Here is a 27,256-nt window from a genome sequence, read left to right on the forward strand (position 1 = left end):
CTAATAGGGACAGTGTCATTTAGCCATCACAAACTCTGAAACTCTAATTTTGTGTGATTAAGTTAATTTTTTGTGTCCAACACTATACAAATGGTGTTGAGTAGCTGAAATTTAAATTGTACAGTAACTCTTTCTTCAGGTATGTATGCAGTGAAACATAACATGCCTTAATCAAAATAAAATGCATTTTTTTTTTTAAGTTTGACGGATCTGAGAATGTTTAAAAATCTCAAAACACACTTAAAAATGTTTGCATTTCTGTAGCAGTATATTCTTTGTTTTACATAATACCTGTGTATAATTTTATACACTGTTTCAATATTTGATGCAAAGTAAATTTAAGATTAGACTTACTTGTTTAGTTGCTAACAGCTGTTTTCTACTGTTGTAACCAGAAACAACCTAGATAAAAGTAGACTGGCTGTAATAAAACAATGGATTTTATAAGGAATCTTTATAATCTGAAATTATTCATGAAGATGCCAGTTGTATTGGCATAGAGATATAAAGCCCTAACAGTCACCCAGGCAACCCAAGTTTGATTAGCAGATCAAGTTCCTGATAGAGCCCGGTTCACGGAGAAGAGGAATGATGAGGCAGTACCTACTCACCTTTTTTTGTGGAAAGGTGTGGAGAATTGTTTGGGAGGGCACGTAGATCACTAGTATCGGTGGTGATTCTAGTGCTATGATGAGAGCAAGTGCTGCAATAGGTGGGAAGTCAGAAGAGGCATATGCCCCCACATAGGGTGAAGTAAGTTAGGAAAGCAGATTTAAGGCACATAGAGTGGGGTGACACAGGACTCAGTATTCTAGTTTGTGACCACCTGTTGAAGGACTTTAGATAAGTTAAGCATGCACATTGGCACACCAGTACTCACCACACAAGAGATGACCTGAAGAAAGTCAATGGGTATGTTCTTCACAGTGTAACTTGTTTGCTTAGAGAATGTTCTGCCACTAAGGTATTGTGTAAGTTGAATAAACTGTGGTGGTCCTGAGAACCAGTTCTGTTTGCAGATGAAGTCCTGACTGTGAATAGGTAATCCAGGATCATTTGCCTATCTACTTATTATATGGCAGTAACTTCTTATTGTAACAATTGTTAATATCTGCTATGACTTTGTGGATAGAATAGATGCTAGTTATCTGCTGAATGTACTGTGTTCTTCATCTGTAACTATGTTTGTAATATTTTAATTGCTTGGATTCTTCATCTGTAACTATATCTGTAATATTTTAATTTGTGGAGCTTTTCTCCCTGGGCCTACGCTGAAAATGGACCTGCGTCCAGTCGGACATTCCCAGTCAACAAATGTAAATAAATAAATTTAATGGTTTGGGCATCTGCTAGACCCAACAAGAGAGAGAAGTGACACAGCCTTGCCCACTCACTACTCTTTATGGGGGAGGATATGGTACCGCTTGCCGTGGGCATGTCTTCGTGTGACTGAATCCTTGTTGGGGACAGGACAACACATGAGAATGCTGGCTTTAAGGAGGTCAGGGCTGTCCTGAGGAACTACATCACTTATTGAAGTAAGTGACTTTCCCTTATTGATGTTCATTGCAGGCCAAGCTTTGGTCTTTGGCATGTGCGTTGTGGTTAAGGAGGCAATAAACAGCCCTTGATGGCTACCTTAAATGGCCACCTCTCTCCATTGGCTCTGACTTCATTGTATGGGGAAACAGTAGGATAGCTGACCAAGGGAGGGTCTGATGGTTGGCAGGTAGGAGAGACAAAAAAAGTAAAAAAAAAAAAATAATGATGCAAATGGAGCGTAGGTGAACCATTATATATATTTTAGCTGTTAAAACCTCTGGGCAGTAAACATTTAGGTGTGAAAAATGTAACTGATCACATTTTATTACTTTTTCACTTATCTCCCATTCATTTTTTATCAGCCAGATCAGTTTTCTCTTCATCTTTGCTGATCAGATTGTCTAAACCTGCTCAAGTTGGAACATTTCTCCCTGCATTACAAGCATCACAGTGGCTTGCCTTGTTAACCACCTCTGTCTTATTTCTATCAAGAGCATTTATTAGGTGTTTCCTTTTCTTCATTGATGCACAACTGCTTTAGAGGTAATAGAGATCTGAGGCACTGCACTGAGATATTTTAAGTGTTCCTGTGGAAACAATTAACAGGGTAGGTTGTATTTGTCAATCATGTTGCAATGTACATGGGGAAGTCATTATGTATTGATGCTTTATGAAAGAGGAAGGATGGAAGTTAGCTGTGAAGCATTCATTTAAGTTTCTCACTGCTAGCCTTTCTGTGGTGGCCACTAGACCATGTGTAGAAATCTGACCACCGTGCCTGAAATCAGCTCAAAAATCATTTTAATGATGGCTTTTTATCATATTTGTCTGTTATTTTTCTAAGACATGTTGCTAAATTTAGATTTTTTATTATTTTCTTTAGTCTGCTAGCAACACTTCATACCCAAAAATGTCTAGATTTGCTGTACATTCATTACTATATGAGTCTCTATTTTCCCAGAATGTAGACCGACATTTTTGAACTTTTCCAAGCCATAGACATCTTCTGTAAAAAAAAAAAAAAAAAATGCAAGACTCTTCCAAGAAGGAATTGCCTATTCTGAGAAAGTAGTTTATTCTCAGAGAATTATTTCAATTTTGCAGAAATGTTATATGCAGCTATGTAAACTTAACCATATGGTTATTATTTCTGAATACTAATTAATCAACTTGAGTGGGTTCTTAAGTGTATTGAATGTTAAAAATAAATAAATAAAAGTTCCTCTTATAGGACGAGGCAGGCCAAGTTTATCCATTCTCTTGGCATAAATCGCATGCATAATAGCATCGTATTTTTGGGTCTATATTATATCCTTGAACGCTTAAAAAAGCGAACGCTGATTGATCTAACTTATTTTTGCGAAACTGCAAAATATCGAAGCAGCAGAAATTCGAATTTTTTCCTAGGGAAAGAATTTGGTTGTCCGTTTCTGTTGCTTCGGTATTTTCAGTGTTATGGTGGAAAGTTACCTGTCGGATTTGGGTAAGTCTGCGATTGTGTGGATGTGAGTGTTGGGGTGATTTAGGTGAGTTAGGGTAAGGGCTCGGGGTAGGTGTGTGTGCGATTGAGTGGACATGAGGGTTAGGGCGGATTTAAGTGAGTTAGGGTTAGGGACCGGGTGAGGTGAGTGTGCGATAGTGATGGACCTTAGGGTTAGGGTTTGGGTTAAGGTAAGTGGGTAGTTAGTGGTGTGTGCATAGTTTAGTGTAGGGTTAGGTATCAGATTTTAGGTGTATGTGTGTGGATTTCTGTTTGTTTGGTGTGCTTGTGTTGTGTGTATGTGTTTTGGATCAGTGATTTTTTTCCCCTGGGAAAAAAATCGCTGATCTGACAGTTCGAGATTGTAAGCTTTCGCTTAAGTTAGGTCGATCAATCAGCATTCGCTTTTTTAAGCATTCGATGATATAATATAGGCCTGTATTTTCTTGGTCCATTGTTTCATTTGTTGGCAGCCACAAAGTGACAGAGTATTCCAGCAGTGATGATACTGGGCAGACAAAAAAGACTCAAATGGAGACTTAACTTGTTATTCTGCCTACAATTAAAAGCAGGACTGCTTCTATAGATCTGTTCACCTTTCCGCATATTTTTCTGTATTAATAAAAGATTGTATACCTAAACCATCGCAAAGTCTAACTGGATACCGTTCTTTCAGAGAATAAGTTGCTGTTAATCTTCCAAGCCCAATTGAAACAGTAGCTGAATATTTAATATTGGCTTTCATATTATTTTTGAGGGGCTATTTTTTATTTATTGTAAATTCCATTCTGTAGTAGTAAATAGCACCTGTTCTTTGCTGAGCTTGTCAAGTTTTAAGTTGTAGCTATGTATCTATTTGTATTTATTTATACATACATATATATATATATATATATATATATATATACACACACACACACACACACACACACACGTGTGTGTGTGTGTGTGTGTGTGTGTGTGTGTGTGTGTTGTCATATTGATGTTTGTCATAGGGATCACATTAAATGGGATTAGTTGCAAGCAGATATCTGCCAGTCTAACCTGGCTTTTAGAGCTTCATACATCCCCAAAACAAGTCCAGCTTCTTCACTCCACTGAGGGTGTTTATGCAATCTTTATTTTATTTTGTTTTATTTTTTTTATTTATTGCTGTATCAGAGTGCTTCATTTCATTTGTTCAGAATTTATTCCTAAGCTCATAAATACTGAAACTGTGACTTGGAGGCTTTCCAAGATGGCTGCAGACTGATCAAGAGCTTGACTTCAGCTCTCCCAGTGTGAAAACAGAAACTGAGAGGCTACAGCCAGGTATGCTGTCACTTTGAATAATAATCAGTTATTGGCTAGTAAGTATGCTCCCCTGGAAGCCTGCAAAGAAGAAACTGAGAGAGCCTGAAAGAAAATCAACTAGAAATAGTGAAGAGAAAACACTGACTGGGAGGAATCTTGCAGCTGTTCAGCAAAAAGTAGTTCCAGCTCCAGCTTTGGTGTAAGACATGGCTTCGAGTAATCTAGAGGAAAATATAGGTCAGATGTGCTCAGAGCTGATTAAAATAAATGAAACACTGAATGAGTATATCAACTCAAATAACAAAAGGCTGGAAAAATAGAAGAAGCTTTAAACAGATACCCAGGTGATCTGATAAAAGTGTAAAAATCAAAGGTTGAAATAAGAAAAGGCTAATTGAGTATGAGACTGCTCAAGAAGAGAGGTTTCAAAAAATTTTAAAATTAGAGGGCAGAGCACATAAAGATAATCTGAGATTTTCTGCTATGCCAGAGAAACAAGAAGGAACAGACTACAGTACATTAATTTTGTGAATGCACAAATAAGCAACTGGACTGGTATTCCACAGCAAGAATTCTTAATTGAAAGAGCACACTGTGTATATGCTCAAATATGACCATGATAAAGCGGCCAAGACTTTTATAAGTAAAGATGCAAACCTACCAGCTGAAAGAGTGGATCCTGACAAAACTGTGGCAAAAGGGCAAAGTAGTAAAAGTTGGAGACAGTAAAGTGTTAGTGGAAAGTGATTCTCTTTTGTCTGATGTACAGTGAATAAACAAATTGATTCCAGAAATCAGGGAATGTCGAGAAACAGGTGATGGATTCAAGCTGCTGTATCCAGCTGTGTTCAAAATGTTTTTTTTTTTTTCCCTGGAGGATCAAAGTCATTCTTTGATGTTGAACAAGCTACAGTGGAAATGTAAAAGTGTTCAAGCAGAAAGTGACTCTTGCTTCTCATTCTTCTGATAATAAGTACATGCAGAGACTTTGCCAGTACAACCTTTGCCACTCTTCCAAAAGATAGTGCTTGAGAGAGAGAGAAGAGTATTTGAATTGACAAGAAGAATCGTGAGCACGATGGAATTGAACCGGAATCTAGATTTGGGAGATGGAGATGAACAGGAAGAAAACCATTAACATGGAAATAAGTGAATAAATGTGAGACTGCAAAACTTCAATCACATTTATGAAACACGGCTGTATAAGAATAAGTGGAAAGAGTGGTCTTCTGACGACTTTGTTAAACTTGTCTTGAACTGAAAGGCACTTGCCTCACTTCATGTCAAAAATATTTGGAAGGACTAAGTTGGGGGAGTATTTCTTTAAAACTTTTCACAATATAAATTGCATATTTTATAGTATTTTTAGTTGTTTTGCATGTGATAGTTATTAAAGAAAACAGATGCCTTTTTTCCTTTCTCTTCATCTTTCTTCCTTTTTTTGTTATTAAGACATATAGGCATTGCAGTGCAAAAATTGAAGAAACGGTAGATAAAAGCATATTTAAGTTAACAGGCTGTAATCTTGACTTGTTGACGTGAGTGTAAAAATACACAGATCGTAATATATGTAGAGCTTGATAGATATTGTGTAAATTAAAATGCTTTTCCCCCAATATACTATGTGTACAGTGAAAGGAAATGTGCAAGGCCAAACAATAGTTTTCAAAATAATATGCTTGCTTTGCAAGAACCGTTATGTTCAGCTTAGATATTAATAACATATAGCTGTAGGTGATACAGTAAATGCATCCTGTTTTAGAAAAAAAGGAAGTTGACTTTCTTGGCTTTCAGATGCAGAAATAAATAAATAAGTAAATAAAATGCAGACAGGTCAAGTGACACAAGGATGACGTGGAGAGACTTTTGTGAAGTCTTCAGATACAGCAAGGACCAAAAAAGGGCATGAAATAACCATGGACTTTTTCATGACACAGACAGAAGCCAGAACAAGAAGCCACAAGGACATTAAAAATAACATTGGTTGAAAAGAGTATATAAACTGGCTAGTATGTTTCATTCAGGGGTGTGACGTCTTAGACTGTGTGTGCCTTAGTCTATTCATCTGTCTAGCTGTGATATAATAGAATTGAAATAGCTCTGACAGAATTAACTGTTTGGCAAGAATTTGTTCTGAGACAAAGTATAACAGATACAGTAGTACGCAGTTTGTCTGGTCTACTTTTGGACATTTTCTTCAGTAACATTTCTTCAGAAAAGAAAGAGATACATTTCTTCAGAGCTGATATTGTTTATCTTATGTCTGCATAGGTGAATATCTGGATTAAGACCCTAGGCTTGTCTAATAACTAATTTTAAGTGGAAACAAGTAAATATGAGAACACTGAATATATTGAAATGTTTTCCTTTAGCAATAAATATTTCAGTGTGTTTTTCAAGCCACAACAGAGGACTTCATTTATCCTTTTTTTTACTTTTCCATGGTGGCAAGCTGATAATACATAAATAAAAACTGAACACTGGTTTCTTCAGGGTTTAAGATTAATGATTTCTGAAATTATGTAAGTAGTTTTCACATGTGGGGGAGGGGAATAAAGATAAGAAAGAAAAAAAAAAAGACGCCAAATAGTGTACATAGAAGCAGAGGCAGTAACACATCGCTCAGCGTGGATAACCTCCATTTCAGGTCATCTATGACCTGTGTTAGCAGCTGTCTGTGTAGCACAAATGTTCATATTAGGAGAGTTGATCTTCATTAGTTTAGAAGTGCATAGTTACGTGGTTTGTATTAAGTGAATAGGTTCTTGCAGGGGGTTGGTTTCTTGGTTGAGGGTTTTCATTAAAACAAAAGTCTTGTAAAATGTGTCATATGTTCCAGTATTGATCAGAAATTTTTTTAAAGGGTTAACCTGCCAAACATTAGTAAGTACATGTATTACAAAAGCTGGAAATAGACATTTAAAAAAGCTACCATATATAATAGGTGGGAATAATGACTTCTCACCATAGTGGCGGCTCTTTCCATATTATCGTGACAGTTATCCACCACAGCAAATTCAAAGATGCAGGAACACCAAACACGAAGATTTAAATTCTTTTATTCCAAAACGGTGAACACACAGACTAAGCGCTTTCACCAGCCAAGCTGGTATCATCAGAGTCTCTTTCCATATTATCTTGGAATGTTGGGATACAACAGACACCTCGTTTCTGATAAAGGAGCCACAAAGGAAAAGAATAGTAGCAGCAAAAACAACCACAGAGGTTACAAACACGGCAAATATGATCTTTGTTTTGTTTTGTTAATTCTTTTATTCTAAAAAATACAAACAGGTAAGCGCTTTCATGGATAACAAACTCCGCTTCATCAGACCATGTTAAACACAATGTAACAGATGACTATTTAAATGTTACAGCAGCCAATCTAGTACAAGTCTAGAAGGAAGGGAAAGGTCAGTATATTTAAATTACATACTGTAGTGCAAAGTAGACTTGCTTTGTGCTGACAATTGAAAGCAGTTCATATTCACAATGTTAAACGCTATCAAACTATTGCAGCCTGAAAAACACAATACATATACATACATAAAAATAGATTATTATACAAATAAGTAGCAGCATTTATAAAAGCAGCAACTAATAATAAAATGTCTAAAAAATCCTGCTGATTCCTTGCTATATCGCCCATGCTGATCCAACCTGACACCCACACTAAACTCTTAGGGGTTATCATTGACGATGAACTAAAATTCAATCAACACATACAGCAATGCATAAAGAAAATCCATCAGAAACTAGGTCTCCTATATCGGAATAGAAAATACCTCACTCCTGAGGCTAGACTCACCCTTGGACAGGCACTTCTCCTCCCTGCACTCCTCTATGCCACCCCGTTCTCACAAATATTCAACTACCCTGAATAAACTTCAACAAACCTACCACAAAATAGCCTGATTTATCACTAACTCCCCAAACAACATGCCCCACTGTATTGCCTTAAAGTCTCTACAATGGCTGGAGCTTCCACAATTCACCACTGTATTGCCTTAAAGTCTCTACAATGGCTGGAGCTTCCACAGCTACTACATCTCTACCAATTTCACATTCTGCACTCTATGCTCTTTAAACCCTCCTGCTGTCCATCTTTATCTCTCCTAGTCTCTTATCTATACTCCTCTATCTCCCCGCACCTCAAATCAGCAATTGCTCGATATCTACCACCCTAATAGGTCAGTAGGTAAGCAACTCTACAAACATTCTGTGGCCCAAGCTTAGAATAAACTTCCCCTGGATTTACGCTCTCTCTCTCACACTCCACTATTTAAAAAAGAACTCGACACATTTATTCAACTCCAGAACCTGTCCCTGCTATGACCCTTCTTAGCTCTCCCCTCCACCCACACTCACATCACTCTCAGTTGATCCTACTGACACTCTTGACTCTCTCTCATTGTACAGTAACAAAGAATTTTGTCTTGAGAAGAAAAACAAAAAAAAAACATTTTTAGTGTATTTTTTCTTTCATTTATAATCTTCACATGTAGTTGTCTATTTCTTTTGTTTGCTGCTATTGTTTGTAGTACTTGTTGTTTTGTACTGTAATTATATATTGTATTTTCTAGAGCTTTTCTCCTCGGGTTTCTACTGAAAATGGGACAAAATCCCAGTTGGACTAACCCGGTTAACAAATGTCAGTAAGTAAATAAAATAAATATTTAATTGAGAACTGTGATACACATCCAATAACTATTTCAGATCTTGTGCCAATAATTACTAAGATAAAAATGAAGGGTAAATGAAGTAAAGATGAGACATTGGCACTCCCCCACCTGTCTGCTAAAAATGGAGGAATTTAAGGAATGAGTAGTGGAAATTATCCAGAAGTTATTATGGAAGATGGAAAGTACCCCAGAAGTTATAGCTAGTTGAATGGGATACAATGAAAGTCAAGTTTAAAATTAGGACAGAAGTAAAAGAAAAAGAAATCTGCTTAAGAAATAATAAGAATTATTTAGAGAGGCTGACAATGGTTAAATAATTAAAAGATAAGGGAAATCTCACAGGACAAGAGGAGGGGCAAGTACAAAGTGCTAAAGAGAAAATACGAGAGTACCTGGATAATATGCATGAGTTTATAAAGATTCTGTTAAACAACTGTTTTGATAACTACAGAGCACAAACACTTTTTGACAAGTAGAGTAGGGTTGTTGCCAAACCTAGTTAGCCTATAAGAAGAAGTTAACCAGAGATCCTGTAAAGGTATTAAGAGATATTTTGGAAATTTTATGAAAGTTTGTATGAAGCAGAGAAGTGGGAAAGTCAATAAAAAGCATAACTGGAAATATTTATGGAAGACTTAAATATGCCAAGGTTAGGGTTAGATTAGGATCCACAAGTAGAAGTTAAAATAGTAGGAGTTGAGAGAAAAATGACTATATAACCAATATACCAGTATACAGGAATGTCTCCAAGAACAGATGGTTTTCCAATGGAAGTTTGGAAGTCAGGGGGAAGAAAGTGATAAAAATCTGGAAAATGTTGGTTAACAGTATTTTAAAAGGAGGGGGTGGCAGCAATATACTGGAAAAAAGCTGTTGTGGCTGTAATATCTAAAGATGGCAAAGGCCCATCTGATCCAGTTTCACTTAGGCCCATCTCGGTTCTAAACCATGGCTATAAAGTGTTTTGAGTCTTTAATGGCAAAGGTGATATCAAAATTGATACATATGGACCAGTGTGGTTTTTGTGGAAGGGAGGCAAACATTTCTCAACATTAATAAAACATTGATGATCCGGAGGGAAGCAGAATATAAGGAAATATCTCTGTTATTGGTTGGTCTTGATACAGAGAAATGATTCAACAGAGTAAGCTAGGATTTTATAAGGAGGGCAGTGAAAGCACTAGCATTTCATGATACAATAATAAAATTAATTAGAAGGATTTTTGAGGAATCAAAGGCAAAAATCAAAGTGGAAGGGTTCCTCTCTAGGTTGTATCTGAACAGAGGAACCGGGCAGGGGTGTCCTCTTTCTCAGTTGTTGTTTAGCTTATATTTAGAACCATTGGCAAAGAAAATAAGTGACTCAGAAATTCAAGGATATAATTGGTATAGTGTTCTGTATAAGTTGACATTATTTGCAGGTGATATTATTTTGTACTTGATGGAGCCATAAAAAATATCTCAGTGTTGTGGAATATTCTGATACAGTTCTGATTTTTTTTTGTTGTTTTTTTTTTTTTTGGGGGGGGGGTATAAAAAAAATATGTACCCACATATGAACTTGTTGAGCAATACCCTATATGGGTCATGATAAAATGAAGTATTTAGGAGTATAGATTAAAAAGGAATCAGTTATGGCAGCTAACAATATGTGGGAAGAGACCAAACAAAAAAAATACAAAAACCAAGAAAATAGAAGCTCTTGCCTATGGATATGGATTGCAAGATAAAGGACTACAAATGTTTTTAGTCCTTTTAGTGTATACACTGGTCAGGGATATTTTATCAACCAGAAGAGATGTTGTGGACATTAAATAGTTGAAAGGTTTTATTTGGGAGGGGAAGAGGGCAAGAGTCAAGTGGGATAAGTTGATCCGCCAAACAAAACAAGGAGGTTTATGATTACCTGATTTGAATCGTGTTTCAGAGCTACACAGTTAAGGCTCCTATACATAACACAAGCAGAAAGGTACATTTCAAGGTGGAAAGTGACAGTGATGAAGCTGGAGGTTAATTCAAGAAATAAGGAAAGAATGGGATTTTGGATGGATATCTTTAAGCAGAATAACAGTCATACAGAATATTATATTTGTAAAGTAGCAGAAACTATGCTAAGAACTAAGCCAACATGGGAGTGGAGAAAGGAGACTCTGCATATAGGGGTGACTGCAATTAGGGGTACAGTGAATAGACGAGGAGGACTGGAATTTACTGGAGGAAGCTGGAAAAGGAACCAAGGTATTGGGAACAAATAATTAGTGAGGGAAATATAATAGAACAGAAAGAGGCAAAGAAGACATTTGGATTGCAGGCTAGAGATTGTTTTCTGTATCAGGGATTGATATCAGAGTATAGAAAAAAAGAAAGGGATAGGGGGTATTCTGAATGAAAGACCTGCACTGGTTGCATTTTTAATTGAATCTAGAACAGAAGCTGCTATTAAAAAAGGGATAATTAATATGACATATAAAATATTGCACCATAACTGTAGAAATCAATCAAAAGAGGTCAGAAAATGCTGGGAAGAGAGATTAGATATGCAGTTCGCAGAGAAACAATAGGAGGAAAAATGTATTGCTCCCAAATATACAACAAAATCCTGAAGATTTAGAATTCTTCCCTGGAAGGGAAGTGTTTGCATTGATACTTTTGTACCCCAAGCAGACTCCACAAAGACGTTTTCCTCTGGGTAAGAGGTTAACATTGGAGGTGTGATAGGGAAGAAATAAGTAATTGGGAACATTTTTTTAGCAGTGTAATGATTTACAGACTTTAAAAATTCCCTACAGAGTACTCTGTTAGGAATACTAGGTGAGCAAATGAGTGTAACTAAGAAAATAATGTTTTTGAGCTGGGTTTCTGGATCTGAATTGCCTAAACACACGGTAAGACCTTGTTAAGTTTAATTCTGGTGGCTACCAAAAAAGCAATTATTGGAAAATATAAAATAAAGTCTAAACCATCTATAGTAGTGAATATTGCAACAAGACTTAAAAGGAAGCAGAAATTAGGATTTTTAGAAAAGAGTGGGAGTAAATTGCATTGAAAAAATGGAAATTGTGGGAAAATAAGTGCTTAAAAAGGTTTTGGAGAGGGAATAAGGTTTATATAAATGTATGTTTGCTTACGTCACAAATGATATTTCAATAAAGGTGTTAAAAAACTGTGACTTGGAGTCAGAAAATATAAGTAGTTACATCTGCTTGCCCTCTTCTTACCTCTCAACCGTATCACATTCACCATCCAAAAGTATATCTGATTCTGTGTTCTGCTATGACAACAGACAGCTCCGATTTTCAGTCCTTCATTGGCTCAAGTGGACACCCAATGACAGACTGGCTTCCTGTAATTTATCAATGTCAAATGGAACAATGCAACAATACCTAATGGTCTTGATGTTTTGGACCCTTGCAGGGAGTTCAAAAAAGGATACTGTAAGGTGATTTGAGGTTTATCTCCCCCCCCCCCCGACTTTGAAACAGTGACAGAATGGAAGAGGGAAGAACTGCGATAATGGATTGTATGATGACTGCTATCTTCCTCTATGGTGCTGGAGTAGATGTTGGAACTAGAGCATCCCCAGCTTATTTTAAGTTTTGCACAAAGAGGTTGAGAGCTAGGAGAAAATATATGTTGTGGATATAATATTTTGAACCTAATGCTGCAGTTTATTAACTGTGTCTTTAAAAGGGTTTTAGTTATGCAAGTAACTGTGTGTTAATCTGAGGCTGTGATTGTCTTCAGTGTATGTGTTCCTGATGCCACTATGGCTATTAGTTATTCACTACCATGTATGTGTGTATGCATTTATTTATTTGACATTTGTTTACCGAGAGAGTTTGTCTGGGTCAAAAGAACCCATTTTCAGCGGAGGCCCAGGGAGAAAAGATCCAACTTACAGACAATTGTATACAATTATATTCATAGGTATTACTACATGTTTGCTTATACAGAGAAAAGGTTAATTTCATCTGAGAGTTATACATCTGAAATGAACATGGTAGTACAAACATTCATGTAGAAACATATAAAGGATATTGTTCTTCATTAGCACAGAAGGTAGGTATTGTACATACTATCATAGGGTAGTATGGGTTATACTTCAGTTCTGCCTTGTGGCTTAGCACAGGCATGTGGTTTTGAGGCATCCAACACATTATAATAGTAGAGAGTAAGCATTAAGGAGAGATGGGGAAGAGTGCAGAGATTAGATTATCTGAAAGGTCTGCTGGAAAGTACGAGTTTAGTAAAGAATAAGTTAACTATGGGTAGATCAGCCAGGGGTGGAAATGTTAGGGTGAAGTTAGCCAGGAGTTGAACATAAGCATAGCCATATATTGTTTAGGTGGTGTTTTAGGGAGGTTTTGAAAGCTGCCAGGTTAAAAATTATCCTTATGGATAGAGCTAGAGAGTTCCATACTCTAACTACATAGCAGAACCATAAGTTTTGTCCTGGTACTTTTGTGGGTTTGGAAATTACCAGGTGTTTTTTGTCTTCAGGTCTTAGGGTTCTGTTGGGGGTGTATAGATTCACTATGCCACTCAGGGCTGGGCATGCTAAAGGTTTATAAATGGTGTTGTGTAAGGTTGAGAGCTGTATGTAGTGGCGGTAGTTAGGGAGTTCTAGCCATTGTAGCATTTGCAGTGCCCTACACTGATGTGTATTGGCCTTTGAATTAGTGGCAATCTTGGCCACTTTGCATTAGCAACATTCCATCTTGGATTTGATAGTGGTCTGAAGGTTAGTGAGAATTGTGGCATGGTATAGTAGGGAGGTGAGGAAGAAGGTTTTGGCGAGGGTGATTTTGGTTGCTGTATTCAGGAAGTGTTTCTTCCTACAGAGGATGCCTATTTTTTGGTGGGTTTTCTTAATGTTATGTTGGATGCAGAGATCCAACTTAAGCTGATTGTCAGTGATGGCCCCTAGCAGTTTAGTGTGATGGGCTATCTCAATAACAGTGTTGTGTGCAGAATGAATTTTGAACTGATTTGTGTCAGAATGACTTTTAGGCATAAACAGAATGAGTTGTTTTTTTTTTTTGGGGGGGGGTGAGGAAGAATTGAGAGTTAATGAGCCAGGTTTCAGTGGAGGAGAAAGTTTGTTGTGTGATGGAGAGCAGTTGAAGAAGTGAGGGAGAGATGCAGATGGTTGTGGTCATCTGCGTATTGCAAGAGTATTACTGGGGATGAGGAAGTGTACAAGTTTGCACAAATATTAAAGATTAAGGGTCTGAGGGTGGAACACTGTGGGACTCCAGTGAGGGTATGAAGAATGGGAGAGATAGTATTTAACCATTTTACGGCTTGTTTTCGATTATTTAGGTAGTTGTGGAACCACTGTAAGGAGGAAGTAGAAAGTCCTAGACAGGAAAGCCAAGGCAAGAGTAAGGTGTAAGATACTGTGTTGAAAGCTTTTGATAGGTTAAGAAATAATGCCGATACTAAGTTGCCACTGTCTCTAGCCCTATTTACAGTGTCAGTGAAGGACTGGAGAGCCATGGATGTACTGTGACCTGGATGTAAGCCATGTTGGGTATGAGTAAATAGGTTATTTTGCAGTACATATTGCATAAGCTGTTGGTGAATGTATTTTGCTAGTATTTTGGAGATGGAAGATAGAATGGCTAAAGGACAAAAGTTTCTTAGCTCCGTGGAGTTTCCCCCTTTGTGGATAGGTATGATGTGTGACGTTTTCCAGATGTTGGCCACTTTAGATTCAGACATGGATATGTTGATAAGAATACTGATTGGATATGCAATGGAGTCAGCAGCTAATTTACGGTACACTGGCAGGAGGTTATCTGCTGAGCAAGAGCACATTTTAAGCTTTTGCAGCAATTTTTCTTACTTGTGGGGATGGGTTGAAAATAGAACTTGGCTAAGTTGTTAGGGCGGGGGTTTAGGCAGTTGTAGTGGTGAGGGTCAGGGGGTGAAGTTGAGACAGGTTTGAAGGTAGATGTGAAAGTAGAGGAGCTGGAGGTGGGGTTGGGGAAATTAGGGAAGCTATAGATTGTATGAAGTGATTATTGAAGTCGTTATCTATTTACAAAGGTGGAGCATCAGGGGAAGGGCAGTGCTCTGTTTTGGTCCCAGAGTTAAGTAGGGCTGAGGTGGAGAACCAGTATTTTTTGGGGGTTAGTGCTATGCTCATGTTGGATGTGAGTGTAATATAGCTTTTTGCCTCTGTTTACTTGCTTCTTTACTTGGTTGCGGAGTTATCTGAATACTAATAGATTTTCCTCATTTTTATTTTGCCTGAGAAATCCCAGGCTATGTCCCTTTTTTTCATGAGAGTTTTACATTCTTTGGTTAACCAAGGGGCAGAACTGTTTTTGATTATTTTTGTGTGTATTGGAGCAAGGGTGTTAAGTGTATTTAGAAAGATAGTACTGAAGTACTGTACTGCTGCATGTAGTTACAGATGTTCCAGAATAGACCAATTTCTTTGAATTTATCTTGAGAAAAGTTAGGTTGTGGACATATTTCAGAGTATGTTTACGTAGCTGAGTGGTGGTTCTAAGGACATACTTGAGTAGGTGATCACTTAGGTTATTGGGAAGTGTGTCTGAAGAGGTAATATTAGAAGGATGATGTAACATAATCCATTCGAGAGTGGATTTTTGAGTATAGTCTCTATTCAAAGTCAAAGTGAACTTTATTGTCAATCAGATATACGCAGCAGTGCAAGCTGAACGAAATTATGTTGCTTTGGTCCCTGTGCAAGACATAACAATGAACACACAGTTTTCAATGATAGTAAAACTAATGCACTTACAGTAATAATTAAAATATTAACACAGTAAATTACCACAATTGGACAGGAAGACATTAGACAATATATTGTCTATTGTACTGAGTAGGACAATTGATCATTCATGAAAAGCCGTAAAGGCTGATACTGTTGGAGATTGAGAAGAGAGTGTTTGCCAGTTGATGTTAACATCATCTAGAATGATTGTTTCATGGTAAATTGTTTGGGAGATCCAAGAAAGTATGTCTTTGTGTATAGATATATTTTGTGCCAGGGGAATATATAGTACTATGGTACAGATACACTTGATCCTGTTGAGATTTAGAAAATATATTGGTATCTCTGTATTAGTAAAACTGGGGATGCTTTTAGTAAAAGGTGTGATATTAAAGGCATTAGAGTAGAGTAGGGCTACTCCTTCACCTTTCGTTTGGGTTCTGTCAAGTCTTGCTATGCTAAAATTGGGGGGAGTGACTTCTGAGTCTTTTACGTTCGAATTTAGGCAAGTTTTAGTTAAGGTTAGGATATCCAGTTTGTATTGGTAAATCCAGGCATGGAAGGGGGCTATTTTGTTGCTTAGGCTTCTCAGATTTAGTGTCGTCATAGTTAGGTGTTTAGGCTGTATTATAGTGTGTAGCTTAGTGCATGGGCCAGGATTTGGATGAATGTCTCCGCATAGTTGTAATATGGAAATAAAAAACGAATGCCTTTTGGCTTTTCTCGGTTAGGGGTCGCCACAGCAGAACTCCGGTCCTCTAATGATTGGCAGTGGATTTTTTTACAGTGCCGAGCTGCCAGCCTGACACCCATCCTTCAAAGAAGGCACACCCATTCACACACGCACCTACCTGCATGTCTTTAAACGTCACTCGACTGTGGGGATGAAATGCAGACTCCACACAGAAGGCACTCCAGGCGAGAATCGAACCAGAGAACCTCTTGCTGTGAGGTGACAATGCTAACCGCTGCACCACTGCGGCCTAAATATGACAGTAAGATAGGTGATAAAAGTATTATAGTTTTTTGAAGCAGCAGTTGTAATTGATTTGAGGTGTAATTTGGAATATTGAGTGGTAAGGATTTCAGGTATCTAGTAGTAGGATAGTGGAATAGTTGTGGGGAGATATCAGAGAAACTGTTGGGCTGGGAAGGATATTGCGAGGTGGAGGTTACTGAGGTGGTATAATTTGTTGGAGTTTGACCTGATAGAGAAGTAGTGTATTTAAGAAATATTAGTATAGTTGTAAGGCAGGATGTCAGGAGCATTATTAATAGATAAAATAGGTTTGTAAGGATTTGGTGGTAGTAAAGATGAAATGTGTAATCTAAGAGGGAGATATATTTTTAATAGGGTGGGTTGAGTGTATGTGTATAAGGTTAGGGAGGATAGATGGAGGGGTTATGAGGCTGATATGCAAGGCGTAGTTAATAGAGTGTCGTGAATGGAGGTTTGGCAGATGGGAGGAGTTCTGTCTGTATAAGTTTAGAAGTAGTGGCGGTTGGTGGAAATTGGGGGTAGGGTAGGAGAACGGAGCGGACTGACCCACATTAGTGGGGGAAGTAAACAAAAACAATCTGTAACAGTGCAAGGTATGTATGTAATATCTAGAGAAAAATAAGTCTTAAAATGCTCTTCCTAAGTGCAACTTTGCTTTATGTGTTTGTTTATTAGCCTGTTCAGATTTTAAAAAGATATAGGCATAGTTTCAGGAGGAAATGTATCCGTTAATTAGCGCAGATTAGTGATAAAGACCATAAAGGTAAAATTAGATGAAGCCAATTTGAGATAGTTAATGTCAAAGTAAAAGGGGTTGTAAAATAAGAAAAGAAGCCATGCTACAGTCAGGAATGGGGTTTCCGAGAGATACGTGCTTGCCAGAAAGCAGTCTGATATTAGAAATAATCGATAGATATTATTAAAGTCAAATGCTGCATTAGAATCAGTCCAGGCAGGAAAAGAAAAAAATGTAGCATGTCAAATTAAAAGTGGTATAAAACTGTAGCATACATGATGTACTTGTTATTGAAGTATCCTTGCAGTGCTGCTCTGGTCAAATGAAAGTGGTCATAACCACACCACTTAGAATTAGGAGAACATGCACTTCTTTTTATTTGTTAGGTAATATTGTCCTTGGAAGTAGTTGAGTGCAGGGCAGAAGACTGCGGAAAGAGAGAGAAGAGAGATGATGGTCAGCAAACAGTGGAAGAAGTAACGCAGTTCATAACCACCTATACAGTTTACTGTTGGAAAAAAGATAGAATATAACAAGAAGTGGAAGTAGAGCAAAATAAGATGCAGAGGGGTTAGTAGAGGTAGGGGGGGTAGAATACAGTTGAAAGGAGTAAAGAAACTCAAAAGTTGTTAGGGTAGAAAGGGCCGATCACCAGTACGATTTGCAAATTTAAATAGCTTGAATAATAAAAAAAAAAAAATGGCAGTTAACAAAATGACAAAGTATCAGTTCTCTAGTACAGTAGCTATCAGTACAGTTCGTACATGTAAATAGCTTGAAAAAAGTAAAACTAGCACCTCTACCAACATGACTCTAGTATATACAAAGTATCAGTTCTCTAGTACAGTAGCTAACAGTACAAGTCATATGTGGAAATAGCCTGAAACACTATTTAAAAAAAGCTGATGACAAAAAGACCACAGTAGCAGCACATCTCAGTTCACACTTGTAAGGCCAGACACACTGAAAGAAACGGCAGCTTTTAACAGCCATACTCTAGTAGGTTTAGTTAAAAAAAAAAAAAACACAAAGTAGCAATCTGCAAGCTTTGTCCAGGAAATAGTCAGAGGACGGTATACAGTATCAGAAACCGTGACCTGTATCCAGCTTACTTTCTTGGCTTGCACACAGCTAAAAGAGATCCTGTGAGGGCAGCTGTATACTGCAGGGCTGCAAGGGGCTAATTAAAAAAAAAGAATACCATTTCCTTAAGTTACAAGGTATAAGTGCCACAAAGGATTATGGGATGGGGTAGGCTAAGGTTGGTGCAGGAAGTTTGAAGTAGTTAAGTCAATTCAGGGGCGGGGCCAACCCATGTTAGTGGGGAAAGTAAACAATCTGTAATAGAGCAAGGTATGTATGTAATATCTAGAGAAAAAGAAATCGTGAAATGCTATTCTAAGTGCAACTTTGCTTTATGTATTTATGTATTTACCTGTTCAGATTTTAAAAAGATATAGGCATAGTTTCAGGAGGAAATTTATCAGTTAATTAGTATGGATTAGTGACAAAGACCATAAAGGTAAAATTAGATGAAGCCAATTTGAGATAGTTAATATCAAAGAAAAACGGGTTGTAAAATAAGAAACAAAGGCATGCTACAGTCTGGAGTGGAGGGGGAGGGGTCCTCAAGTGGCATGCTTCCCAGAGAGCAGACCGATACTAGAAATCATAGATAGATGATATTAAAGTAAAATGCTGCATTAGAATCAGTCCAGGCATGAAAAGAAAATTTAGTATCTCAACTTAAAAGTGGTATAAGATTGTAGGCTACACAACATACTTGTTGTCAGAGTATCCACGAACACTCTTCCTTGTGGTGTTGCTCTGGTCAAATGAAAGTGGACTAACCACACCACTTAGAATTAGGAGAGCATGTAGATCTGTATATTTGTCAGGTAATATTATGTTCAGAAATAGTTAAATACAGGGCAGAAGATTGTTGTCGAAGTATCCACGGAATGCTCTTCTTTGCGGTGCTGCTGTGGTCCCATGGTCACATGAAAGTGGTACTAACCATGCCACTTAGAATTAGGAGAGCTTGCAGTTCTTTACATTTGTTAGATAATATTGTCCTCAGTAGTAGTTAAATACAGGGCAGAAGATTTCTTGGCTTGCACATAGCTCAAGGAGATCCTGAGGGCAACCGAATGCTGCAGGGGGCTTAATGCCATAATTATATATTCCTTTGGGTTGTGCCTGTAATTGATCCATGGAGATTAATATATACTATCCAGGTAAATCAATTAAAGATAAAGAAGTAACTAATGTGTGTAGATACAAACTGTACAGAGACTTCAAAGCAATGTGTAAATATCTGATTGGGGTACTCGTTCAGCTAAACCTTTGGGAATTAAATCTGTGTGGCTTGTTTGTGAGTTTTATTTGGTTTAGGAAGACGCAAAAGCCTAGAAGCTCAGTTTTTCCTTAAACAGCTGTCAGTGAAACCCTTCCAAGCTTTTCTACTGCTCTTGGAGCAACTCAGTTGCGCAGTGAGCAGTGTTGCCTTATTGGTCAACTGTAGCCTCTACAAAGTATAGGTCCGTCTTGTAGTCTTGGCACTACCAGCACAGTCCTATCAAATTAATCCATTCTCTTTCCTAATAAAGCAATACTGTAGGAGCCTGCCATCATGAATTGGCAGTTTTCCATCATCTCTGACCAGGCTGATAGACATGGGCATCCTGAGGCAATTTAGCAATTGTCTCATGTATACGGACAACCACTTACTCCTGAAACAAATACTTTATGTGCAAGATGTAGTTACACTGTAAACCTAGAGACAAGACTCTCACTTAAGAACAAATTGAATGCAAGACAGGTTGTCAACACACACACTTCCCACACTAAATAAGGACACGACACATAAACACACATATGCAGAAGCACTCACTAGTAACTTAAAAGGTCGGAGGCTTCCCAAATGGAAACCACTTACACACATAATGATCAAAAAACAACCACAAGAGACAGTAACACGCACCAGTCTCTCAGCAAGTAAACCCAATAAGGTGTAACACCACAAAACCTAATGTATTGCTTGTAGGTGACTCCATTGTGAGACACATGGTTGTTCCCCTCACCAGGCTGGATAAGGAGCGGGTTATGGTTAGCTGCCTGTCACAAGTACCAGTATGACTCCATCATAGTCCATGTGGCTGTGATTGACATGAGAAATACCTCACTGAACTGTACAAAGAGAAACTTGACTGAGCTCTCAGATTATGTGACACAGGAAAGGAGTTATAAGCCTAGCCTTAAGCAGCATTTTACCTTCTCCAGGAATGATGTTACAATACAAATAAAAAAAATGATTGACTTCAACAATTGGCTTAAGTTCTGGTGTCACTCCAAGGGGATCTAATATCTGTCAGCCTCGAAAGACATGGTCGACAGGCAATGCTCCTTTGCCAGAGATGGCCTGTACCTGTCTCCTCTAGGCTTTCAGGTACTGGCATTAGCCACCTGCATTTTGTCTTTTTTAGGCAGTGTCAAAATACAAAATCCTGTCTAGATAAACTCAGGGTACCACTACTTAATGCTAGGAGTCTAAACAAGAAACTGCACTCCCTGGAAACACTCCTCACTTTGGAAGATACTGATGTTTGCAGTCACTGAGACATGATTCAAAAATGTGGAAAGCACTCTGGCCCCTGCAGGGCTGCGATGCCTTCCATGCATTCAGACCTGAAACTGAGGGTGAAAGAAGCAAAGGAGGACATGTGTCCATCTTCATTAAGGATAAGTACACGTTGAGACTAGGAAAACATTATGACTGTCCTAAGCTACTCCATGTCCAATTAACTATAGGCAAAGCCCCCTACCACATTACAGTTAGCTGTAGGTCCCCCGCCTATATATAAGGACAAATGTTTTACAATTTGATAGATCTGAAGAAGCGTACAGCCCGTACGCGAAAGCGCTCATCCTTATGTGTTTTTACTCATAATAAAAGAAAGTTTTGCTGCATTATCGTGGTGGTCTTCACTCTCGTTTTATCTACTTTTTGTTCCTGTTTTGGTGGAGAAGACCTTTGGGAGCTAGCTGAGGTTGTGTGTGTTTTTCTACTTACTTTGCTTTCTACGCTCGGCTGCTCACACACTATGGATGCTATTGCAATTGAGCTGGACTATGCACCGGATAAACAAACTGGGGTAAGAAAATGGAATACCCTGCTTGAGTCGAAAGACAACCCATTACTTAGTATGGAAGTCACATCAACTTTGATGACTGTAGAAAAAGGAACTATAGACATGCAAAGGGAATTTAATACTGTTTCTAGAGAACTTGAGAATGTGTTATACAAACTTTACAGATTGATTTGGCAGAGACGACACTTAGAAGCGTGTCTACATTTCAAAGTGATTCCAAGGGGGATGAGAGTTCTATGTATGCCAACCTACGGAGAAAGCCACCCAGAATTGTTAAGGAGGTGGCAGCAATTGAACTTAGATCTGGGATTCAATTATATCAAATTGCTTATTGAATACTTTCTCCCCATTGAGAAAGAACTTACTCTGCAAGCTGATACCTTGTCGAAAGAAATCATATCCAAATTTAAAGGGGAACCATTTCAGCAAAGGTTAGATAATATCTATCACCAAGTGTTTGCCTATGGAGATAAACTACAACAAATTAAAACACGGAAACTCTATAGAGATCATACAGATTTTCTCAACAACCAAGTCTTCGCTTGGCCTAGATATCGTGAAACAAGAACTGAGTCTTTATCCAACACTAACATCTATCGACCAGAAGAACAATCCATCAGTGAGAATGAAGTGAATGCTTCTCATTCACAACGTGACATTTCTGCTTTAAGAGAACCCACTCCCACCACTGACGTACAAACGTCGCTCTTAATACCCGTGAATATGATGGTTCATGACATCAGAGATACTCCCCCTCCTAACCAACAAGCGCTAGTGAAACAGAACTCTAACATACAGGGCGCAAAACCAAAAATAAAACGAGGCAACCTGGAGGGTTTTTTACCCTTACTGATAAAGTTCCAAAAGACTTTTCAGAGCAGATCCAGGAGCAGAGGGAGAACCAAAAGGAAGTTTTCTGGCGAACAGCTGAATTACGGAAACAGGAATCGAAGAAGAGAATAACCAGCCTGGTATTTAATTTATCAAAACGGACTCTCACAGAAATTGATAATTCATTACTGAACAGAGGACTGTCTTTCATACCAGCCCAGGTTAGTAATATAAGTGAAATACTAATTGACCTGAGGCTGTTTACATGAGACATTACGTTGAAACATTTTTTTGGTAAAAGCAAAACTAAATCTGTAGAAAGTGACACTGCTACATGTTCTAGTTTCAAAAGGAAAAGTGTGTTCACGCCAACATTACCAGCTGTTGTTGAATGTTTCATGAAAGCCTGTGAGAGAGATTTTTACAGTTATTTCAATAACTATAAAAGGAAAGGGCTATATACCAATATCTCCCATTTAGAATGGGAAGCATTATATTTTCTACAACGAGACTGTAGTATAGTAATTAAACCTGCAGATAAAGGTGGTGGCATAGTTGTATTGGATAGTTTAACATACAGCAATAGCATGCATACTATGCTTAGAGATACAGATACCTACACCAAAATAAATCGTACTGACTTAATTAAGTTGATCTATGCAGTACACCAAGAATTGTATGACTTTTTAATGTGTAGACAGATTGACCATGACCTGTATCTATACTTCCTAATAGAACAGCCTAGAATCCCATATATAAAGGGTTTGCCAAAATTCCACAAAAATATACTACCACCACCTTTGCGTCCAATAGTTGTTGGAGATGGGTGGGTCACAGAAACAATGTCAGTTTATATAGAAAGGAAATTGAGACCCATCGTCAATGACATCACTTCTATAGTGAGAGACACATACCAACTTTTGGAAGTGTTAGACAGTTTTGATTGAGGTATCCCTGTTAACTGTCTCCTTATAACTATGGATATGAAAAATTTGTTCACATCTATACCAAATAGCTATGGCACAGAAGCCATTAGATGTATTATTAAAGATAGCAACAGATTCAGTAATAATGAACAAATCTTACTTAATGCAGTATTAGAACTGATATTAAACAACAATGTTTTCATGTATGACAATGACTTGTTCCTACAACAATGGGGAGTAGCCATGGGCACTCCCTGTGCGAATATGTACGCGAACCTAGTGGTCTATTACTGGGAATGCATGCACTTGTTTAATAATGAATACTTCAAAAAGATGTTGCTATACAAACGCTTTGTAGATGATGTCATTATTTTTTGGAATGGTACGCTAGATGAGTTCTTAGTTTTAGTAGAGTGTTTAGAATCAACCACCTCTTTTTTCAAATTTACTGTTGAACACTCCACAGTTAAAATAGATTTTCTAGACATAACCATCAAGAAAGATGAAGAAGGTTTTCTACATCATACTATCTATAGAAAACCTTGTTGGAAAAACACATTGTTGGAGTTATAATAGCATGCACCCTAGACATGTGTTTCATAACATCATAAAAAGTCCGTACATTAGGATCAATAAATTATGCAAGGATACTGAAGATCGACTAGTACAAACTTCCAGATTAGAACAAATGTTTCTAGAGAGAGGATATGACCAGAATCTAATTAATTCTGTGAAACAATCTCTCCAGTTGTCCCGAATTTCATCTATAGATAGATCTGTGACACACAGAACACAGGGGAGTTATACACCTAGAAAACAGTTAGTAAATTTTAAAACTAGATTCACTAGTGATAACAAGTTCATTACCAATATCATACACAACAACTGGCACATTCTCCTGACTGATGAAGAGATTAAGAAACTAGTGGGAGAAAAACCGACTTTTACCTACAGTAATAGCAAGAACCTAAAGAGACTGTTATGTATTGAAAAGGCTAGTGATATCAGTCATAATAAGAGCAACATGAGAAAGGGAAAATGTGATAATATAGTGACTTTGCACAATAAGCTAGGGACACATCCCTGTAATACTTGTAGTATGTGTGGTCATATTACGAAAGAAGTTGATTTTACACACTCTATGATGAGTATTACTTTTAAACCTAATTTTACATCTAACTGCAACAGTGCCAACCTAATTTACTTAGCAAATTGTCAGAATTGCAAGGCATTTTATATAGGCATGACGACAAGATCTTTGAAAGAAAGGATCTACAACCACTTTTATGACATTAAGAAGAATGACCAAAAAAATGCCTTAGCCAAACACATCAATAATTACCCAGGACACACTTTTAAATTTAGAACATTACAATTAGTCCATCCGAATAAAAGGAAAGGAGATACATTCAATGAACTTGAGAACATTGAATTAGAATGGATTATTCGCTTTAAAGCACACTATGCCCCTGGTCTGAATCAATACATTAGCGATAGATCGACACTTAAAAAGAGAAGCCTAAAATAATATAACATATATAAATGCTAATCCAGATGTAAGGTGTTATTTCCAAGTTTTTACATCTGGATTCAGGCCTTAAATAGAAACAGAAATACACATATATATGACATGTAGTATATTTCTTTTCTAATTATGGCCATTTTAGTTAGGCTCACCTTTGAATAGTTTATATATGACTTACACACATATTATATATATATATATATATATATATATATATATATATATATATATATATATATACATATATAAAAAAAATTTATGTCCTTATATGTTTTATTCTCATATAATAATTCTTTGTTATTTTATTACATTAAATAAATATACATATACTTCCTTCATATTAAATATTGATGTTTTTCTCATATATATATATATATATATAATTCATATATTCTATATTATATACATAGACAGATTTTATACATTAATTTGATACATATAATAGGTATTCTTTTATAATTATACACATATTTTATTGTATATATATATTCATGATTTCTTTGGGAATCATCACTGCAATACATATATTTTACATATATATATATACATTTCTTTAGTTTTGTAGCACATATTTTTAAATATCTTATAAATCTAACTAGACTATTTTGATTAGACTCACACTATATAAACATATACATATAGAAATTCATTCGTTGCTCCCTTGTATCTGACTATACTACACATCAGTTTCTGCCGAAGAGAGAGGTTCTGTTACTATTATTTAGACTCCTACGTCCAACCTGTTGAAGTGACATGTCTTTTGTTTATCCCCTATTCTTCAGGCTATTAATACAAATATATTTTTAGCACAACGAGTTCTGTCCTTATTTTAAGTGTCATTATGTGCCTTTCGTTTGGTTACAATTTGATGCACAAGACGTCATATGAAACGGGACATTTTATTCCTGGTTATTAAGTTTCTATTTGTCCTGACTATGAGGTCTTAATATAGTCTTCCAAGAATGGTAGTTTTAATTCTACATATTTTATCACACATTTTACAACATATTTTAATATTCTAATATCTATACGATTTATATATCCCATATTTCACAGATGTTGCATATACCTATGTTATATTTTTCAATTGAAATGCATTTCTTGTAAAGATTTTATATGGTTATAGACACTTTTGTCTATATACCTTGTGACATATGGCTGTTTTTATCTGTATATTGAGATGTGATGCTTCTATTGTACCTTATATATATAGTGACACAACAAGTTAGTCACGCAGAACTGTTTTAGCAATACCTGTTGTTTATTCTATTTTTAATGTGATTTAATACTTGAATATTCGCACAGAATAATATATATCTTTATTTCTGTTGTTAAATAGTACACATAGTGATGGAGTCATATATTTTTGAATATATATTTTCAGGAATGTATATTTCACACAGTTTTTTGCATTACGTCTTTATTGCATTTACTATCATGTCCCTTTAAATTATTTCTATATTTATAGCTATATTGGGAAATTGAGTGTTGTATTCATGAATTAATTAAATAATTGATTTTAATAATCACTACCTACACCTATATATAAGGACAAATGTTTTACAATTTGATAGATCTGAAGAAGCGTACAGCCCGTACGCGAAAGCGCTCATCCTTATGTGTTTTTACTCATAATAAAAGAAAGTTTTGCTGCATTATCGTGGTGGTCTTCACTCTCGTTTTATCTACTATTGTTTTTTTATAGATATTATTAAAGTAAAATGCTGCATTAGAATCAGTCCAGGCATGAAAAGAAAATTTAGTATCTCAACTTAAAAGTGGTATAAGATTGTAGGCTACACAACATACTTGTTGTCAGAGTATCCACGGAACACTCTTCCTTGTGGTGTTGCTCTGGTCAAATGAAAGTGGTACTAACCACACCACTTAGAATTAGGAGAGCATGTAGTTCTGTATATTTGTCAGGTAATATTATCTTCAGAAATAGTTAAATACAGGGCAGAAGATTGTTGTCGAAGTATCCACGGAATGCTCTTCTTTGCGGTGCTGCTGTGGTCCCATGGTCACATGAAAGTGGTACTAACCATGCCACTTAGAATTAGGAGAGCTTGCAGTTCTTTACATTTGTTAGATAATATTGTCCTCAGTAGTAGTTAAATACAGGGCAGAAGATTTCTTGGCTTGCACATAGCTCAAGGAGATCCTGAGGGCAACCGAATGCTGCAGGGGGCTTAATGCCATAATTATATATTCCTTTGGGTTGTGCCTGTAATTGATCCATGGAGATTAATATATACTATCCAGGTAAATCAATTAAAGATAAATAAGTAACTAATGTGTGTAGATACAAACTGTACAGAGACTTCATAGCAATGTGTAAA

General features: G+C 36.9%; 1 protein-coding gene across 9 annotated transcripts in view; it reads left to right on the plus strand.

Moving 5' to 3' along the window:
- Positions 1–27,256, plus strand: part of LOC122816469 (myosin phosphatase Rho interacting protein) — a 3,136,467-nt gene that overhangs the window by 3,092,571 nt on the left and 16,640 nt on the right. The gene's annotated exons all lie outside the window — the stretch shown is intronic.

Source organism: Protopterus annectens, chromosome 12.part0 (assembly GCF_019279795.1).
Source record: "Protopterus annectens isolate FY-2018-M chromosome 12.part0, PAN1.0, whole genome shotgun sequence".
NCBI lineage: Eukaryota > Metazoa > Chordata > Ceratodontiformes > Protopteridae > Protopterus > Protopterus annectens.